The 21,287-nt window shown below is 43.6% G+C and overlaps 1 protein-coding gene across 2 annotated transcripts in view; it reads left to right on the forward strand.

Moving 5' to 3' along the window:
• Window positions 1–7,367: 7,367 nt before the first annotated feature.
• The window catches only part of DAB1 (DAB adaptor protein 1), a 321,139-nt gene continuing 307,219 nt past the window's right edge, over window positions 7,368–21,287 (forward strand). For both annotated transcript variants that reach the window (XM_054979924.1, XM_054979923.1), the window contains exon 1: window positions 7,368–7,428. The gene's annotated coding sequence lies outside the window, so the exon portion shown is untranslated. The remainder of the gene's footprint in view (window positions 7,429–21,287) is intronic.

Raw genomic sequence — 21,287 nt, forward strand, 5'->3', positions numbered from 1 at the left:
GGAGTGGTGGGATCTGAAGTTAAGAAGACTCGGATTTCTTCCCCCTCGCTGAGTTTCAGAGGGTTGGCGGTCCCCCCCCCTAAAATGGCAGCGAAAAAGCAGAGTCCCGCTTTGGGCAAGTCAATCTCGGCTGCCCTGCAGGGAAAAGCGGAGTCGCTCGAGGACTTGGTGAAAAGGTCGGTCATCGAAGCCATAAAACTCTTTGTTGACAAGCGGAATGAAACAGATCAAAGGGTGGGCTTAATTGAGAGCGATGTGAAAGCCATTAAGGAAGTAGTGGGGGGGGGCAGAGAAGTCTGCTCAGGAAAATGCGTCACTCATGAGAGCAACGAACAAGGAGCTAAAGCTGGTGGAAAACCAGCTGATCGGGCTGCAAGTGGAACGAACACAGACTATTTTGCGTCTCCAGAATGTTAAAGAGGAGGAAAACGAGGATTTAAGGGAGCTTGCCTCGGAATTATTGGCGTCACCCACGAGGGCAACTAAGGAAGAGGTAAAAAGCGCCATTTTGGAAGTCCGTCGGGCTTCTTCAAAATATGCAATGAAGCGGCAGCTGCCTCGCGAGATTTTTATTGAGTTTTCATCTAGGAGGGTCCGGGACACTATCCTATTTAACTCATATAATGCGGACTTGGACTTTCTGGGAAATAAAGTCAAGATACTGAAGGACGTTCCATTTCTAGTTCGGAAAAGAAGATTTAAGTACAAAAAGCTCACAGCTCTCCTGAGGGAACGAGGGATAAAGTATAAATGGCTATTTCCGGAAGGAATTTGGTTTAATTATAAAGATCAAGCTTACAAGATAAATTCAGAAGATCAGCTAAGGGATTTTGTGGACAAAAATCAAGAATTTGGGCAAGACACCATGCAAAATGAAGAAGATTCGAAGCCTGAAGGGAGGGGGGACGCAACGAGCGCAGTGGCTGCAGCTGCTCAGAGAGAACTGCGTCCGAGGCCTAGGGGGGGGGGGAAGAAGATTTAATATGGGTTGTATTTTGTATTTTGCAAGGTCAACCACTCCATCATTACTTTATGAAGGTTTAAATTTTTAACTATGGCAGTATGAAGGGAAAACATTGTAGTGTAGTGTTTATTGTTTGTATGTTACCTGCCCCCCTTTTCCAGCCCTCCTTCCCCTTTTCTTTCTTCTTTCCCTTTTCCCCTTCCCTTGTACTTTTGTAGTTTTTTTTTCTGTAGGTTTTTGTCTTAGATATTAAAAATACTAAAAAAGATCTAAAATATGACAGCCTTTTTGTTTTGTTTCAATGTAAAAATCATATGAATTCATGAGGATCCGTGTCTCAGATTTATATTTTTTCACCATGGCAGCGCCAAATATTTTTGGATCTGTGTTTTTTATATTTCAGTCTGTGGACCTGGCTGTGATATGTGATTTGATGTTTCTTTTGTGCTTTTCCTATTTAAAAAACCATAGGATCCGCGAGGATCTGTGTGGATCCTGGTTTTACTTTCTTCCTGTTTAAAATATGCTTTTGGAAGACTGGCTGCTTTCTTTTAAAATCGGGTGGGGAGGAATGGAGGATTCTATCCCTGCTTTTTTTAAAAAGCTGGTTGAAACATGTTGACGGGGTGTCTCTCTCTCTCTATTTGGAGAGGCAGGGATGGGTTAAAAACTCCCCCGCCCTCTGCTCTAAGTGTGTGTGTGTGTGTGTGTGTGTGAAAACGTCCCCTCCCTGAGTGGAGGCGGCTCATCACCGGGTTAAAAACTTCCCCCCCTCTGGTCTGTGTGTGTGTGTGTGTGTGTGTGAGAAAACATCCCCTCCCTGAGGGGAGGCGGCTCGTTGCTGGGTTAAAAACTCCCCCCCTCTGCTCTAAGTGTGTGTGTGGGGGGGCGCCCCTCCACTTTGGCCTCCCCGATCTCAGATCGGAAACGGGACTTGATCGGTGTGGATCGGTGATCTGGGGTCGTCGCTGGCACGGATCCACGATCAGCTTGATTGGTATTGTTTTTTGGATCGTGCCCACCTCTAGTTACTAGTAACTGATTGTGATCTGCAAAGTTTTGGGGTTGTATCTTTTCACTTTATAGATTAATAACTAAGGTTTTTTGATATCCAGCACATATCTATCCTTGAATATGTTTGGTGTCTGAAAAGAAAGTATAGTCTCTAGTCCTCCAAGCATCTTTGTAATAACAAGAACAACAACAACAACAAGAACAACAACGTTCAATTTATACACCGCCCTTCAGGACAACTTAATGCCCACTCAGAGCAGTTTACAAAGTATGTCATTATTATCCCCACAACAAAACACCCTGTGATGTGGGTGGGGCTGAGAGAGCTCCTAGAAGCTGTGACTGACCCAAGGTCACCCAGCTGGCTTCAAGTGGAGGATTGGGAATCAAACCTAGATCTCCAGATTAGAGTCCCACACTCTTAACCACTACACCAAACTGGCTTTCTGGGGAGGGGTTTGAGCCCCTCAGCCTCCCCCTCTGTAGATTACACCCCTCCATAGATTTCACCTACACTCCAGGCTGAATATATAGCTCATTAAATATTCTATGAAATTGATTTAAGTTTTCTGCATTATTTTCAGATTTGACTCCCTATTCAGATAGCCATATTTTCTTTGATGTCTTGGAAAAATCTTTCAGGTAAATAGTTTCTGAAACAGAAAACATTCTAATTTGTTGAAAAGTAAGTCGAAAGGTTTACAATGTCTATTAAGACAGTGTTGCCAGACAGCTCACAAACTATTGCTGTGAGTGACCCAAAGGCAGTTCTTAAACTGCCAATAAAATTGCTTGTGGAGTCTGCCAAGAGACCAGATGCTGATGTGGGGGGTGCGGTGGAAATCTACTGTAACTTGGCATTTGTCCTGTAATTGCTTTCCAGGAGAAAATACATAGTTGCGGGATGACAGAAGAAGGTGAATGACATCTCACTGAAAACCTCTTCAGTGACCTGAAAATGTTTACAATTTTTTATGACATACTTTCATCTTGCATCATCCTTTTTGGTACCTGATTTGTCTAGTCCTTAGTTTGTACTTGAGTGTAATAATTACTGTGATTGATGATTTTAGTCCTGTGCTGGTAACGTTTGGTTCTGCTTGTTCACATGGGTATAGGAATAAAGTAATTGTGAGTGTTCTGGCAGGACCCAGCCACTTGATTTTTGTATGTTGGTTGGAATCTCTGTATAAGACCCCCATGCATAGACTGAAATTACATAATCTGGAAAACTGAGCATGGATTGCAGTTAGAGCCTAAATGCTTCAGCCCATATAGATGTTCTGACCTGCTGCTGGAGATTCAGGATAGAGGTATTACTTCTGCTATTCTGCCAGTGATCTACTCTCCATTATACAAAAAAGAACAAGAATATGCCTGCAGTTTATGATGGTGGTACTGACTGAGAGGGTTAGCGGCAGGGTTTATTCCCCCCGCCTCAGTTTATTAATTCTTTTTTTTTAAAAAAAAACAGGGATTTTGTTCATTTAAATATATCCTCCTTTTCTCCGCTCATTAGCCACAAGGGGAAGAGTAAGATGCCAAACAAAAATAACAGTAATAAAACCATAAAAACCATAAACCCACATCTATAAAATAGCAATCAAATTCCGTATAAAACAGCAGAAGGCCCTCAGAAGAATACTGTTCTGCAGTTGAGAGGAATGTTCATGCACAGGTACATAGAGGGAAAGGTCTGAAGTTAGGTAGGTTCCCTGACCTTGAAACAGAGCCCAAGAACAAATTAAGAGCCAGAGCAATCATTCCATAGTAATGTTATCAGAATTGTTTGCTGTAGTTAGAAAATGGGCCACTGTGTTTTGAACTAATTGAAGATTCTGGGAATGTAAAGTACATTTCAATAATCCAGCCACATCCGCTGAGAACCAGAGTGGTGTAGTGGTTAGAGAGTCATACTCAAGTCTGAATCCCCAATCTTCTACTAAAGGCCAGCCAAGACCAGTCTTTTGGAGTCAGTGTTATATAGTGGTTAGAGTCAGACTTGGATCTAGGAGACCCAGGTTTGAATCTTTGCCATGGAAGCTTGCTAGGTGACCCTGAACCAGTCACATGTTCTCAGCGTAACCTATCTCTCAGGTTGTTATGATGAGAAAATGGAGGAGAGGAGAACAATATAAGCTGCTTTGGGTCCTATTGTGTTGAATGGTAGGGTATAAATGAAGTAAATAAAATTCTGGAAGAGGGGAAGACACAATTGAACAAAGTCACCTTTATTTATTTATCTATTTTATCAAATTTATACCTCACCCTCCCTACAAATGAGCTCAGTGATGCTAACCTACTTGTCAGTCAGCAGAGTGGAATCCAAAAGTACCTCTAAGTTCTCTGCCATTGCCCTATCCAAAGTTGGCATTACAGATTCTTCTGTCAGCTTTTCCACATTTTTAATTGAAGTTATCCTTATTAATATCAGTTGGAGATACATTTATATACTGTGGCAGGCTCATTTCCATGTTGTTTTTTTAGGAGGGGGAGTAGAAGTTGAATCAGTTGCTGGTAGAGATGAAGCTGCCTTAAGTTTGAGGCAGAAAGTTTCAGACTTGTAAGCAGACTCATTTTTTAAAGGAATTCCCTGCCCATTGCTAACACAAGTCTACAGCTTCAGTCACTGGAATCGTCCCAGTAACTTGGGACCATCATGTTGTGCTTCTCAGGGAAAGTGCTGTTTGGGTATGCACATACTGGATTTTGGGAAGAGCAGTTGGCTCCCGCCCCCTCCTGTTTTCCTCCCCAGTGATACCAGATTGTTTGTACTATTATTATGATGACAAGGTGTTTTTTTTCCATTTTCTCAGCTGATGTTTAGATACAATTTGTCAACTTTTGCTGAATGGCAATACAACTACAACATTTGTTGGTATCCAAATAAGGCTCTGCAGCATTGAGTGTTTCTGGGTCTCCTTCACTTTTGGAATCTATGCAAAAATGAAACCCAAAATATTTGTCTATAAATAGTTGATGTCAGTGAATAAAAATGCAGAGTCTTAGAGATGAATGGAAAAGTGAGCTAGTTCTGCCAAAGCAATGGAATGAAGCTTTAAGCCTTATACCTGTGGCGGTTATGGATCAAGCTGTGACTTATTCAGCAAAAAAATTGTTTGAAGTATATACCTTTAGGATATATTGGGCACTACAACACTTTTTTTGTAAAGGACCAAGTACAGTGACTAATTGCTGACACTGTAGCTTACAGTCTCTTAAGCATATGCTTTAGACATGCCAATTCTGATTTTTTGTGAGGAAATTATAACTTGTGTTAATTTTGTATTGGACTACCCATTGATTTTGAGGCTGTTATGTACTTTTAAACTACCTGCCTGTAAACTGGACCCTAATCAATGGACAATGAAAATGGACCCTCCGTTCCCTTACTGTTGCTAAAAGACTTATATTACAACATTGGAGAGACAAATGCTCACCTCCCATAATTCAGTGGATGGAGGACCTTACAACTTTATCTATGCTCTGTTGTGTGGCATATAGACAACTATAGAGGGACTATTTGTAGATATTTGAAAACCTTTTATGGATGCTTATGTGTACATTTCTCATTATTGTCATACTTCCCTTGTGTATATGGCTTATTTTAATTTTTTTTCTGTTTTCCTTCTTTTCAAATAAAATGCATTTTTTTAAAAAAAGGGGGCTGAAGTCTTTAATGGTGTGAGAGAGGTGGAGCCTGAAGCCAAGAAAGAGCTAGAAAGACCCTTTCTTCTCTGCCTGTACATAGTCACAGAGCTTCAGAGGAGAATTTGTTTTGACTCTTCTCAGAAATAGTGGAAGGAATAGGGCTGCCAGCTCCAGGTTGACAAATTCTTGGAGATTTGGGGTGTGAAGGCTGGGGAGGATGGGGTTTGGGGAGATGAGGGACCTAAGTGGGATATAATTTATTTATGTTATTTATATTCTGCCTTTCTCACTGAGACTCAAGGTGGATTACATAGCGTGAGATTAGTACAATTAGTGGCAAGGACAAGGGCAGGCATTTCCATAGTGTCTATAAACATAGGGTAAATGAATATAGTTTCAAGAACCATTTCCATAAACAACGTCGTGGGGTTAAAAGAATATAAGTTTACGAAGATATAGTATTATCCCCATGATCCAGTATGGGGTTGAGGAATTGCTGAAACAGAACATATTCAATTCTAGGACTTACATTGAACAACATAAAGCACAGGTAGGATATTTAAAGCAACAGATAATATGTAAGGCAACATAATGGTGAAATCTATTGTTTCTAACTCATTAGTGAAACATTTGGGATCCCTTTCCTACAATACCACCCTCTTAGCTGAGAAAAAAGGCCTTTTTGAATAATTTAGTTTTGCATGTCATAATGTCATATAGCTCATCCTCCAAAGCAGCCATTTTCTCCAGGGGAACTGAACACTATTGCCTGGAGATAAGTTGTAATTCTGAGAGATCTCCAGCCACCACCTGGAGGTTGGCAGCCCTTTGAAGGAATATTACCCTTTTTTAAGTCAGTGCTACATAGGGTTGCCAGGCCCCCTCAACTTTCGGGTGGGGGATAGGGGCCTGGCACTTACCTTGGGGGAGAGGGTGTGTGCGCGCAATGTGCATGCACGCCCCCCCCACACACAGGTGCGATGACGTCACTTCAGAAGTGACATCATTGCACAGCCCTTGGGAGCACGTCAAGGGTCTGCAGGGGCTCAAAACAGGCCCGATCCGCGCTGAAACGGGCCAGTTTTTGAGGTGCTGCGGAGCGCAGGAGCACTTATGTGCTCCGCAGCGCCTGAAAACGGGCCCGTTGTGCCACGGATAGGCCTGTTTTCAGGCACTGAGGAGTGCAGGAGCAGTTCTGCGCTCTGCAGTGGCCCTGATCCAGGCCAAAATGGGCCTGATCCTGGTGGCAGCTGTGCACAGGCGTGCTCCGCACTGCGGGGGAGCCAGCAGGGAAGTTGCGCTCCCCCCATTTAGGTAAGTGGGGGCGGGGTGGGGGAACGGGGGCGGGGGATTCCCGACCCCCACCGGGGGTCGGGGATCCCTAGTGCTACATAGGTGACAGGGTTGCAAAACAGCAAAGGACTTTGCAGCTTATTGTACTCCTTTCATGTTTGTCAAGGCCATGTGACGTTATAATTAAGCATGCATTTTAAGCTTTTAGATAACTAGAAAGTTTGAATTTGAGGATGTTTGAGTAAGTGCAAGAAGCTCACCAAGATTTTCCTACTCCCTTTCCTCTGGAGATGTTCTTTGTGTCTGTATAAGTCTCACTTTCCTCCAGCGTGGTTTCGCTTTAGTAGACATTTAACAGCTGCAATTACAACACATTCTGATCTCAGCATTGTACTTTGTCCTTTCTTGTTTCAGAGTCTTATTTCACTTATTTGACTGTGAAGAAGTTCCCATGGAAAAAAAATCTCCTCAGTTTGTTACAATAAATCCTGAACATACTAGCTTTGGTAATGTACAAATTTGCTTTTTCTCTTACGTTTTCTTTAGTGGGTAGGAGATTAGAAATGGATGTTTGCATCAGACGTAATAATGCATTTCAAAGCAATTCACTCATTGTGTATTTTGGGATTGTGTTACTTAAATATTGTTAAAATTGATGGGACTTCAGCTGGGTTGGAAGGACGATTATAATAGTTGTTAATATGAGGTGGCAAGCAAGTGAGGTGAGTGGCTTTGCAGGATGATTTCTGGGTACAGGCAAAACAAAGAAAGAGACTATGAGAATTTGGAAGATAATAGCAGAGGCTTAAAAGGGAAAGCCTCAGAAGTACAAAAGCAAGCAAGTACAACAGGTTAGTAATCAGATCTTATTAGCTGGGTTCAAGGACTGAAGAGGAAAAAAACCTTGTTGACTACCCAGTCACCAATTTCATTCTATTTTTTTTTTGCAGCTGTTAGAAGACTAAAGCCAATTGGGCTGCAATAACTAAATTAGCTTTATAAAATGTAGCAGAATTATTTTTATTTATTTACATCATTTATACCCCACCTTTCTTCTTACTAGGGACCCAAAGCAGTTTCTGTCATTTGACTTTCCTCCATGTTACACTCTCAAAAACTTTTGGCATGCTAGGTTGAGTATGTATGACTGGCCCAAGGCCACCCAATGAGCTTCCATGGCAGAGTGGAGGTTCAAACCTGCGTGTACCAGTTTCTAGGTTAGAACTCTAACCATTATGTAACACTGGCTCTCATGTCTGCCAGCTGTCTTTACACAGCACAATCAATATACTGATGCTTTACTAAGCTTTATGAACAAAACAGATAAATTTGAGTCTTAGGAAATTTCAGTGTAAAGTTTGAAACTGGGAGGGAGAGATCTAATTGGAAGAGAGAAGCATGAATAACAAAGAAAGTGGGATAGCAAGTGGTTAGAAAAGGAGGTTGAAATTTTGCAAATATGCTGAAAAATGTGACTGATACAGTGATAACTGGCCGTTCATTTCCTGTTAAGCTCAACAAAAAAAATCCATTAGAGAAAATGTGCTGCCCTCTGTGCCTTGGTTCTTTGTAAAAGATTTCTATGGACAGACAGTATGAAGAAACTGAACTAGAAAGTGCGCACTCCTTTCCCTTGAGTCAGGTGCAAAAGGATTATTTTCCTGGGAATGAATTGGAGTGCCAGTTTTTAAACTAGAACTTTGAAATAGAGATGGGCACGATCCAAAATAAATTAACGATCCAGCTGATCGTGGATCAGCGCCAGCAACAATTCCCAATAAACGATCCACACTGATCATCTCCTGTTCCCGATCCGTAGATCGTGGAGGCCAAAGTGGGGTGCGCTGCTATTCCCAGCTATGTGGGAAGGTGGGTGCTGGTGGCGGCCGCCAGGCCCAGCGGGCACGGGGAGACGGCGACGAGCCGCCTCCCCTCAGGGGGCGGGGGTCTGGCCTGTGTTTGGCCATCAGAGCTGCCTATCAGCGTTTGCAGGGATGAGATTGGAGTGCCCATGACTATAGAACGCCCCCTTCCCCCTCCCTCCCCTGGCTGTCTTCTCCCAACTGGTGACTGCTTTGCTGCTCCGTGGTTGGAAGGAAGCCCTGCTGCTCATGGAAAGCTGGGATTCCATTCGGGTTTCCAGGGCGACAGAAGGAGGGCAAACACAGCTCAGGCATTCCCCTGGCTCCGTTGCCAGGAGAATAGATTGCTAGCGCCTGAGTGTCTGGCTTCCTGATCTGAGCACGATCGCCCCTATCAAGCCCCGATCCAGCCCCCCCCCCCCCCCGATCGCTGGATCATTGGCTGTGGCCGAGCATGATCCGCCGGGTCCCGATCGCGTGATCAGCATTATCGTGGGGTTTTTTCGATTGTAATGCGGATCGTACCCATTTCTACTTTCTGTAATTGCCTTCTGTGCTAGTTGGGGTTGCCAGGTCCCCTTACCCTCCCAGTGGAAAGGAAGGAGACCTGGCTTTTATCTCTTTCTTTCCTTCTGTATTGTCCACTGAGGCTGCGTGGTGACATCGGTTCTGGTGATGTCACTTCCGGTGACATCACTGCACAGGCCCAGGGGGCACACCCACTTCATAGCAGGCCAATTTGGGCCTCAAACGGGCCCAATTCGGGACCCAAATTGGCTCATAGTGAAGCTCAGGAGTGCTTCCGGGATAGTGACATTATTGCGCTGTCCTGGAAGTGCACCTGGGAGGCCTGATCCCATGCCTTCCTCCACCACTGGCCAGGTAAGTGGAGGCGGGGGGTGGAGGGTGAAAGTAGGGGATCCCCCACCCCTACCCAGGGAATGGGATTCCTAGTGCTAGTGCAAATTCTCTGTGTGTTACTGGCCAGATGACATCAGTGGCAGATAAGCAACCTATTTTTCTCTGCTTATTGGCTAATTTGTCTTTCTTACTCTCTCAGTGAAGATCATGTTTCCACCTAGGAAATTTGAAGGCCATCTTACACATTGATAATCCAGGTCATAAAAGGATAATTGAAAACTCAGCAAAGACTCAGCAAAATATCAGATTTAGATATCTAGTACTTTTTACAGGGTCCTGTTAGCAGTTAATTATATTAATATAGGCCAAATAGGAATAATACGACTGTATAAATGGCAGTGGTATGTCATGCTTTAAGGCAGTTTTTTTGTGAACATTGTTTTCCAGTTTTGTAGTCCTAGTCCTACCACTTTCTTTATTGGAGGCCTTTGCTGTCTGACTTAACTGATTCTTTATATTTGTAATTTGCCTTGATTCTCAGTGAGAAAGTGGGCTACAAATGAAGTAAATATAATAAGAAATTTAACCTTTGTTATGACAAATAAAAACAACAGTATGTTGGAGAACAAAGAAATGATCAGTAAATTTATTTCAATGTGGGGACAATGTAATGCAATTGATGGTCCATAGGATTTTGGTATATGGCAGCTGAATTATATGTCTCAGCTTAACCTACCTCACATGGCTACATGTGATGCAAAGTGAGATTTCAGTATTCAGCATCCTGAAAAGTACTACAGAAATTATTGGCCAGTTAATGCTGCCTGAGATCTGGTTTACATGATTTACCATCTGTGTAGAATGACGATACATATTACAAATTATCATAAATAGGTCAGATTCTCCTCTTCATTTAATTTTTTTCTTTTAAAAATGTGTTACTATGCATATTTCCAGAGCTTAGGTCAGGTGACTCCTAACTAGAAGGAAAGAAATACATAGCAATGATAGCAGATGTGCCTAGAGCACACAGAATCCCAAAAGGATGAGGGCAGTGATTTTTTTTTATGCCTGCTGATGGCTAAGAGAGTTATTATGTGACACTGGGGAACTAAAAATGGTTCATCTGTGGAGGAATTTATTACAGAAACACTATCATTTTTCTATGATTCCTGAAATATGGTGATATTAAAGGTATGACATTAAAATGTACTAGTCCTACTTGTCTATTTTGTTTTTTTTAAAAAAAATCTGTCCATATGCAAAAAGTAGTTATTGATGATGTAACTTCTGCTGTATAGGAGATCTCATGTGAGTTCCACAGGGTTTAGGATTGTCCCTGATGGTACTTAAATTCTATATAGAACCGTCTAAAGCTTTGGAGTGGATTGTCATCAATATGCTAATGAAACCCAGCTATATATCACATTGAGTAATGCTCCAGAAACAACCATCTCTGCATTAAGACCATGTCTGGGAGCTGATTAAGCAAGAATATGCTAAAGCAGTGATACTCAGTGGCTCAGGAGCCACATATGGTCCTTTAACATGCTTCCTATGGTTCTTCCCTAGTGTGGCACCCACCCCATATTCAGGAAAGTGAGCAAGGCTGGTAGGGTTTGTGGTTGGCAGGTGGTTTCTGCCTTAAAATAGCTGCTGCTGAAGGGTGGGTATGAGCTTCTCTTGGATGTAGGTCTCATTCTAAGATGGGAAATATGTGGCTTGTCTTGTCTCACCTCCACTCCATTATCTGCAGCCTATGTGCTATCTCAGCACTGGGGCAAGTGCCAGAAGGAGAGCAAGCTGATTTGAGAGGAGAGACTGTAAAACCATCACAGCAGCCACTCAAGAAAAGAGCAAGCTGGTCTTAGTGGAGTTGTTGTGGTTTTGCTCCTCTTACTTCACAGCCAACTGCTTCTCCTTCCAGGCAGTCCCTCAAGTGACCTGCTATGTCTTAGGCTGAAGACAGAACCAGAAAGCAAAGAGGGAAGTCCTTTCCTTCCAGATACACAGTGAGTGGCTATGGTTCAATAGTGGTGGAGAGAAACAGTCCTACATGCACAGAGATACTCTGGTAATTTAAAAAGTTATAGCTGTAGTTACATACAATGTTCCCTCTAAGCGGTGCAGTGTTGTGAGCCAGAAATCCAATTTGTGAGCAGCAACTTGCAAGTTGTGAGCGTGCCTTTTCGAAAACCAGAATCCATTTGATTAAAAGACTTTTGATTTAGGTTGTCTGAGGCATTGGTATCAGGTGCCATCAATATGTTGATGACACCCACTTAGGCATGTGGTTCTCAAAAGCTTATGCCTCAATAAAGTTGGTTAATCTTAAAGATGCTACTGGACTCTTTACTATTTTGCAACTACAGACTAACATGGCTAACTCCTCTGGATCTACAGAGAAGAAGAATTGTGCATCATCCAGCCCCGCAATGCACTCACCCTCTGGCTATTCCCTTCTATGTTTTATATAAAAAGGTGTTGTGAAGCATGCCTGCAAATGGCTCAGACACCATTTCTTTCCCCAGGCATCAGTGTATTGCCAGAGTTTTCTTTGCATTTTGGGCAACATCAGGCAGATGAGCTTCAGTAAGAGTTCCTCTTTGCCCACAAGCAAATCCTAAGCAGAATGTGATGTGCAGTCATTCCTCCCTCTACCTCTGCTCTGTCGATTGGCATTTCCTGTCTCTTCTGTGGCCAGGTCTGCAGAAAGAAGAAGGAAGCTGGCTGAAGTTGCACGGGGAGCACCTATTTAGCTTCCAGCTGAGAGCTGCTCATTGGAACAGCCTAGAACTGGCCTTTAGTCACCCTAGAGGCTTCATGGCTTTAAAACTCTTTCCTTTTCTCTTTGTGAGTTATGGTCATGGAATCTTTGAAATGAAATTAAGTCATAAAGCGTAAAGTCAGCATTGAAGTCCTGCTTGCCATTCTGTTTTATTACACTGTATTGCAATGATCTATTCTCCCCTGAAGATATAAACAGAATGCCATTGATGTACAAAAATACTGGTAAAACTGAGGCCGCAGCTCCCCACTCCCCATGGAGTAATTTAACTAGAGGACAGCCTGTCTTACCAGCACATGTAAAATTTCCAGATTCAGACCCTAGCTCTGTCATGAATTTTCCTTGCCATGCAAGTCTTTGTGACTGGGAAGTCAATTTTTTGTGTGCATGTAAAATAGATTTCCTTAGTCATGAATTTACACACACACAAAAAGAGTATTTCCCTACCTGGAGCTGGCAACCCTAGGAGTGTGAAACACCACCGCCATCTCCTCCTCCTCCTCCTCCAGCACCCGCGCTGGGCCAGAGAGGCTGCTCAGTGGGCTGGTGAGAAATAGCATGGGTGCCTGCTGCTGCCACCTTTTCCTCCAGCACTGGGCCAGAGAGGATGCTTGGCGGGCTGGCGAAAGGCCTTGGGGATGCCCACCGTGGCTCCTCTTCCACACCCGGCAATGGGCCTGGTTAAGGCCGTGTGGATGCCTGCCGCAGCTCTTTCCTCCGAGGGGCCGGGGAAAGGCCATGTGGGCGGCTGCCGCAGCACCTCCTCCAGAGCCCAACGAGGGGCCTGGGAAAGGCCATGTGGGCGCCTGCCTTGGCTCTTCCCCTAGAGCCCAACAAGGGGCTGGGGAGAGGCTGCACGGGTGCCTGCCGTGGCTCCTTTTCCAGAGCCCAGCGAGGGGCCAGGGAAAGGCTGTGCGGGCGCCTGCCATGGCTCTTTCCCCTGAGCCTGGCGAGGGGGTAAAGGCCACGTGGGTGCCTGCTGCGGCTCCTTCCCCCGAGCCTGGCGAGGGGCTGGGGAAAGGCCGTGCGGGCGCCTGCTGCGGTGCCTCCTCCAGAGCCCGGGGGAAAAGCTGCCTGGGTGCCTGCTGCGGCTCTTCGGGCGGCGAAAGGCCATGTGGGCGGCTGCTGTGTTGCCTCCTCCAGAGCCCAGCGAGGGGCTGGGGAAAAGCCACACTGGCACCTGCCGCAGCTCTTCCCACAGAGCCCGGCGATAGGCAGGGGAAAGGCAGCGCAGGCGCCTGCCGCAGATCTTCTTCCAGAGGCCAGCGAGGGGCCAGGGAAAGGCCACATGGGCACCTGCCACGGCTCTTCCCCCCCCCAGTTTGGCGAGGGGCTGGGGAAAGGCCATGTGCGGGCGCCTCCCGCAGCTCTTTCCCCCAAGCCTGGCGAGGGGCTGGGGAAAGGCCGCGTGCGGGTGCCTCCCACGGCTCTTTCCCCCAAGCCTGGCGAGGGGCTGGGGAAAGGCCGCGCGTGGGCGCCTCCCGCGGCTCTTTCCCCCAAGCCTGGCGAGGGGCTGGGGAAAGGCCGCGCCCGGGTGCCTCCCACGGCTCTTTTTCCCAAGCCTGGCGAGGGGCTGGAGAAAGGCCGTGCTGGCGGCTGCTGCGGTGCCTCCTCCAGAGCCCAGCGAGGGAAAGGCTACACCTTTCCCTCGCCTGCCGCAGCTCTTCCCACAGAGCCAAGGCTCCTCCTCCAGCGCCTTCCGTGCGCTGGGGCTTCTCAGCTCTGCGCTGAGTTGTGACAGTTCTTGCGCAGTTCTAGCGCAGGAACTCACGTTTGCGGGAACCCTGGTTACATACATTACAAATAGTTATATCTTATACAATTGTTTCTGTGTATTTGGTGAGGTGCACAAGGTATAAAGGTAGTCATGTGACTCTCTTGGTTGCTGGTAAATGCAAACATTGCTCTCTATGAGCTGCAGAGAGTACCACTGCGCTAAAGCTTAATCCTAATAATACAGATGTAATGATAGTTAGGAGGACTATAGGGAGTTACTTTACCTTGGATTGGGTGTCTTTCATCATGAACAGACTCAGTTAAGGGCTTATAAATCCATCCTTTCTTCTGGAAAAGCAGGTAAACCGGGTGGCAAAAAGTGCCTTTGACTAACTTCATATAGCATGAAAATTATTCCCTTTTGGGGAATAAGGTGACCACCCTAATCCACAATACTATAACCTCAGTGCTTTATGTGGCTCTGCCTTTGAAGACAAAAGGGAAGCTACAATTGGTGCAGAACACAGCAGGTAGGCATTTTCAATATGTCACCCAGAGCATAAGATACTTACACTGGCTGCTGGTGCATCTGTGCTCAAATCAATGTGCTTGCTCTAACTTTAAAACCCTTCACTACCTGGGGCTCTCATACCATTATGCGATACCACCTCCATCCATATCCATACAAGGCAACTCTGTTTAGGCCAGGGTTTATTAGCTACTCCACCACTGGTACTGCTCCGACTCACATTTTCTCAGAGACTGCACCTGTGCTGTGGAATAAGCTTCCCTGTGATGTGAGGAAGGCCATAATGTTGCACAGGTTTCAGAGGCTCTGTAAAGGAGAGCTCAGTAGCCTTTTGTATGAATTCTGTTAATGTGATATTATGGGTGTGTGTGTGTGTGTGTTAGTTTCATGTAGACCACTTTGAGTCCCATTGATTAGGGGAAAGGTGGACTATAAATATTTTAGCTAAATTCCATATCCCACCCCCACCCCCAGATCAGATAACAGCATTTTGCCACAGTGGTTAAAGAATGTCTTGCTTCAATGTGTTCAGTCACTCAGTTGTTCATGATACATGTCCTCTCTTTTTTACATCTCATAATAGTGTTAAGCACAGCCACTAAAACAATGCCCTGGTGCTCATGTAGGTTGGGCCTGGCTGAATACATAGCAATATACATTGGCTTCATGACTTCATGGCTCACAATTAGAGCTATAAGTGTGATTATCAGTGTTGATTTCTGCACAAGCAACTATCAGTACTTGATGACCAGATAAAGATATGCAGCTGGATGTACATGTATATAACAATAGCATGTGACAATGCAATTCCTACCTACATTGCACCTTGTGGATGGAGTGTACCTCTGCATGAGTAATCTTCATTTTCTTTTTAGGGTCATTGAGTGTGTTGCTACCCATGTATAAAAAATATTTGTGCAACACTTTATTGCATGCAGCTATCTCTCAATTAGAGTATATATGTAGTTATGGTGTCTCCCCTTCAGTGCCAGGAACAGGATTATAGTTCACCGCTGTAACACCTGCCCAGGATCTGGGAAGGGTCTGTCTCTGTGGAGCGCCCTTGGGTCTGGAGAGGAGGGGAAGTCGTGCTGTGTTTGTGTTGAATAGTCTGAAGTGTAACATCTGTGAAGCAGTGTGAACCTCCAAAAGCAGCCTGTAACCGAATGTTTTGTGCCTCACACCAGTGAAGTTGTTATACCAAAACCTTTCTGTCATTCCGTTCAAACACCTGCCTACCTGCCTTTTAAGTTCAACTTCTGTTCATAAACCTTCAATTACATTTTGAACCTTCCCAAACCTCGTGTGCCAGTCTCTGATAAAGGGAAGCGCAAACTCCTGATCTGTCCCCTATTAAGACTCAGCTGGGTAACCAAATTGTAATATTCATAAGGGTGGGACAAAGAAGAACGTTGAAGCTCAATATCAACCATGTTACCAAAGGCTGCCCAGCCCAGTATACAGCTTCATAAGCTTACAGAGGAGGAGGTTTTACCTCAGGGTAGGGGAAGGTCAGTCCAAACCTGAGTTTGATGTGGGTTTGTGGCATAACACCATCATATTTGTGATTCTGTTGCAGTCCCATAGTAGCTTTCAGAAGCTGCTACGGAGATATATAATTTAGGGGTGCCTATGAATTTCTCCATCTTGTTTGTAGAATAGACACCAATATGTTAACAATCTGTAATTCTTCATTTTGACTCTCAGAATTTGTTCAGTTTGTTTCATACATGATGCTTGCCATTGTTTTTGTCATCCCTTGTATCTTTTTCATACAGGTTATGTACCACATAATATTAAAACTATGAAAAAGAATCCTGATGAGGTCATTGGCATGAAGATTTCTTTTTGTGTAATACATGCACATAAATATCCTATAAAGGAAAGAAACATATTGAAATCTGCAGCAAATTAATTAACTGTCGACATTCTGCAAGTTAAACCAAGCAACAGGCAGAGGAGAACATGGGATCTGCCCAATCCAATCACCTGTAATGAAGTTTAACAGTGACTTCCCGATTATTTTACGTTAGGAAGGTTTAAATGAGAGATTAGTGAAATAATTTATTTTTTTCAAGATATATATAGGACCACTTTATAGACATGCAAAATGTCTATTCTTATTGATGTCTCTCTTAAAGTTTAATCATGTATAAGATAGAAGGAAGCCTAGATTCAGTTCTAAATATCCCTCTGGAAAAATAGGTACATGTTTTGTACCACTCTGCTTAGCAAGATTTTAAGCCTTCTTGGAGCCTTCCTTCCCCCAAATTTTGGCTTCGCTGCTGATGGAAAGCCACCTAAGTTGGCAGATGACTCCTTAGGCTGAAGGAAGCAAATTTTGTTAAGCAGAATGGTAGAATATATGCTGCTATGTATCCATGTAAATAGGGGTGTATACCAACCAAAAAAAAAAATCCAGATCCAGGATCAGGGATCCTCAAAATAATCTGGGATTCCTGAAACCTCCAAAGATTTTCTGTTCTGGTTAAGACAGAAAAGTGAATCACAAATTTATTTGTCCATTATTCTCTCTGAGGGAAACTATCTGGAGGGGGGGAGGCGGGATAATCTGGGGGACTGAGGGAGTATTTTTCAAAGCAGAGGATTCCACTCATATCAAACTGTGAAGCAGGTTAGAACCTGCCAACAGGAGGACAGTAGATGTAATATCAAAGTCATTTATCTCAACCTTACTCTAAGGAGCTCAGGGTGACAAACGCAGTCTATATTTTATCTTCACACCAAACTTCTGAAGTAGGTGAAACTGAGAGTTTGACCCAAGTTCACACAGTAAACATTTTTTTATGGAGCCCCTACTCTATAAAGGCTCTCAAATTAATAAAATGTATAAAGTGGCTGAAGTTCCTGAAGGAAGAAGAAAAAATGGGGGAAACGACAGCTGTACAACTTTCAAACCTTCTCAGGAAAAAATAGTCATAAGTGTAGGCAGGATCTGGAAATGTTGATCTTCCTGCACCAAGCTGTGGATGACAGAATTCCTGGTTCTAACAACTAGTTTGTAAAGTCAGAATGCTGAAGAAGTAAGTAGATGAAATGTTGAGGGAAGGACCTGGCAATTGCATTGGAGGATCTTAGCAAATATATGTAGTAATTGTCTCAATAAAAAGCAGCCCTAGAAAACGTATCTGTGGTATGAACAGTTCACATTTTTCTGGTGTGAATAAAACATATTTAGTCACGGAATACCTTTATATGAGCTATTCTTTATAACTATAAAATCGTGTGTGTGTGAGAGAGGGAGAGGGGGAGAGAGAATGGGCACACACATCAGCCTTGAGACATGGTGGTAGTCCACTATGAATGCTTGTCTGATCTGCTAAACTGCCCTAACTGAAACCTTAGTGATGTGATTACTAATTAAAGGTTTAACTTTTACAAGCTGCAGAAGTATTTTCTCCAGCCTTTGCAGATCTGATCAGTTATGGTTAGTGGCTTATTTTAAAGCCGAAACTGTGAAATCTGTAACATACCACTTAGTGAAAATGTAGAGTGAGTCTCTTTTTTTAAAAAAACTTCTAGAAGTATGAAGATGGAAAAATAAACTCGAGACATTTCATCAGTTGTGCAAAATATATAGTAATACAGCTCCTGCTGCTCTTTTAACTGTATTTAATTGGGTTTTGGAATGTTTACTTCATTAATTCTGAGATATATCATTGTAAGAAATGTTCTGTATATAAGCTCTGTACTTCTAGAATTAAAACCTAATTAATTCAGAAATTGTTTGTATTACTCCTTCATGTACTCAGTAAGAGAAAAGTAATCTCTTGTTTTGTCAAAGGAAGGTACACATTATCTGCAGGAAAATATTAGTAATGAGGACAATATTGTAATAAATAATAGGATGGTGTAGCGCTACTGCTAAAATACCGTCTTCGCCTATAGATAAGAAATAACATTGTTAAAAAAGAATAATGCAGTTGTGATACAAGCTACAGAGCGATTACTGCAGAGCAGAAATGGCGTCTCATTTGATAAAACACAAGGCGCTCCTTTTTTAAAAAAAAAAACTGTGACCTAGATTGGCGGAGACAATGAAAGCTGTTGCTGTGAAGAGCAGCTTGCTTGCCATTCCAATTTGGAATGTAATGCAGATAATACAATAGTAGTTTGTCCATACAAAGTCCTACAGTTTGGAAGAGCTAGCATTGCAGAAGTGAACTTATCCTAACCCTCTTTATTTAAAAAAAAATACGGTTTATTTCATATGTACTGTTTTGATTTCATATGTATTGTTAAGTATGTTTTACTATTTATTTTTAATAAAACATTTATTTTTAGTAAAACATGTGAATACATTCATAAGACTTGTAGGAATATTCCAAAGGAACTTCTGTGCTAATTTCATTGAACTGATTGGGATCTGTACAGGAGCTCATATCTCGTGCCCTTGTACTGCTGCCAGTCAGCTCCATGAGGCTTGCACAGGAGAACATCTTGTTGGACTGTGCCTGAGTTTTAGAGTTCATCTTCTGTAAAAATGTCCGGGAGATCTGATTTTAACTTCATATGGTTCCTGTAGCAGGACCCCTATGAAAGCATATTTTATTGGGTTCTTACACAGTCTAAAATGGCAAACAAGGTCAGAGCATCATAATGTTAACGTTACCCTTTACTTAAAGTCTTATAATGTATTGAATTCCAAATAAGTGGTATTTTTGGTAGCAGTCCCTATTACCCCCCCCCCCCAATAATCTCTGAAAACATTTCTGTTTGGGCTGGTGCTTATATTCTTCTCTAAAGTGATCCTGATCAGTGTGCTTTTGTTTTAATCAACCTTTCTTCTGTTTGGAAAGTGAGGTTATTTTTATTATGTTTAAACAGCCACTCCTGTGAAACAGTTCCATTGTCATTATCTGAATGAGATACCCGTTAAGTGAATGCTGTGTAGTTGACAGCTCCTTAAAAAGAAATAATATGCTGTGATAATTAGAGAGGGGAAGCTTCCTTCCTCTTCTGTTGAAAGGACTTGAAAGACAAAGCATTAGATCCTGGCTGGGAGGACTGTTCCAGGCATCCTTCCCCTTGTCAATCCTCTTCTACAGCTTAACACAGCACCTATTACCAGACAGTGCTTAATCAGAAGGAAATAGGGCCTCCTTATCCAGCATGTGTAGCAATGTCATTTTGTCTTAAGGAAACCAGTCAGAGAAAAGTCATATTGCTTTCATTAATGGCCTTTACAATTTCTTATGTAGGTACTGCTATTAATAATGTGTGAGAGATCCACAAGGACTTGCAGAAGGCTATTTCGTTTCCCTCTGTATTTCCATAATTCTTCTTTCCCTTTCCTGGCAGCGTCCATAACTCCATTTTTGGCTTCCTTTTCTCATTCCCACCCAACCTACCTTTATAAATCCCCCATCTTCGGCTTTATCTTCCTCCCTACCAGTGGGGCAGCATCTCTCCAGGGAAATGTCTGATAAAGTGGAATGGCGGCTTCTTGCACGTGGCTGGGCCCAATGGGATAGTGACTGCTGTTGCAAGACGTGCTTCCTTCTCTCCTTCCCACCTACCAGCCAACCTACCATTATCTATCACTGTGTCTTCAGCTGTCCCTGTTTCCCTACACAACAGTGTCTCTCTGGGTTGTATGGTGGCCTGCTCTAGGGTAGGCCGGGCTGGACTGAGTTGTGTGGTGGCTCCACTGTACCAGGGAGTGTTGTGTGGGTAGTGAGCTTTTAGTAGTTGCTGCTGGGCCTATCTCTGGCAAGTCCTCCACCATCAAGAGACATGACAGTGGCTTCCTAGTCCACTTTTGGCCCTAAGGTTGCTAGGTCCCTGTACCCTCCGGGTGGGAGATCTGGCACTTACCTTTGGGTCATCCTTATGGATGCTCCTGAGCTACATGATGACATCACTTCTGGGAAGTAACGCCATTGTACAGGCTGTGTGACGTCCCAGGAAGCACTCCTGTGCTCTGCAGCAGGCCGAATCAGGCCAATTCTGCCTGAATTGGGCTGCTGCAGAGCACTGCAGGGGCAGCGCAACAGGTCGTGGAGTGCTCCTGCACTCTGCAATGACCCAAATCAGGCCTGTTTTGGGCTGAAATGGACATACTGCAGTATGCAGGAGTGTACTGCGCCACCAGAAAGTGCATCCCAGGAGGCCCATTCCCCTGCCTTTTACCCCACTGGCCAGGTAAGCAGGGACAACGGGGGTGGAGGGTGGGAGTGGAGGCAACCTTACTTGGCCCCTATAAAAGTGTTACCTTACAGAAACAAGGCTTGTTGTGCTTGCTTAGCAACTATCACTGAATAAGAGTTTCTTGGGCAGTATTTTCTTAAAGTAACAGGTGTTTCTATTATTCAGGGAAGTTTTTGTCCCCCGATATATTCCTTTTTAAAATTTCAGATTTTTCTTCAATCCTTCTGCCTTCCTTAGGTTTGTCCCTAGGTCTGTTTTGCAGTTCCATTGATCATATCCTAAGTGGCGTGATTCAGACATAGATATATTGAAATAAGCATTTTTAATTTATACTGTGCTTTTCAATTTTAAGAATGAATGCCACTAGCTATGTGCTAGTGGAAACAGATTGGCTCCCACCTCACGTAGCACCCTACAACCTCCCAAAAAGCTGATTAT

This window comes from Eublepharis macularius, chromosome 5, assembly GCF_028583425.1.
Source record: "Eublepharis macularius isolate TG4126 chromosome 5, MPM_Emac_v1.0, whole genome shotgun sequence".
In the NCBI taxonomy this organism is placed as follows: Eukaryota; Metazoa; Chordata; class Lepidosauria; order Squamata; family Eublepharidae; genus Eublepharis; species Eublepharis macularius.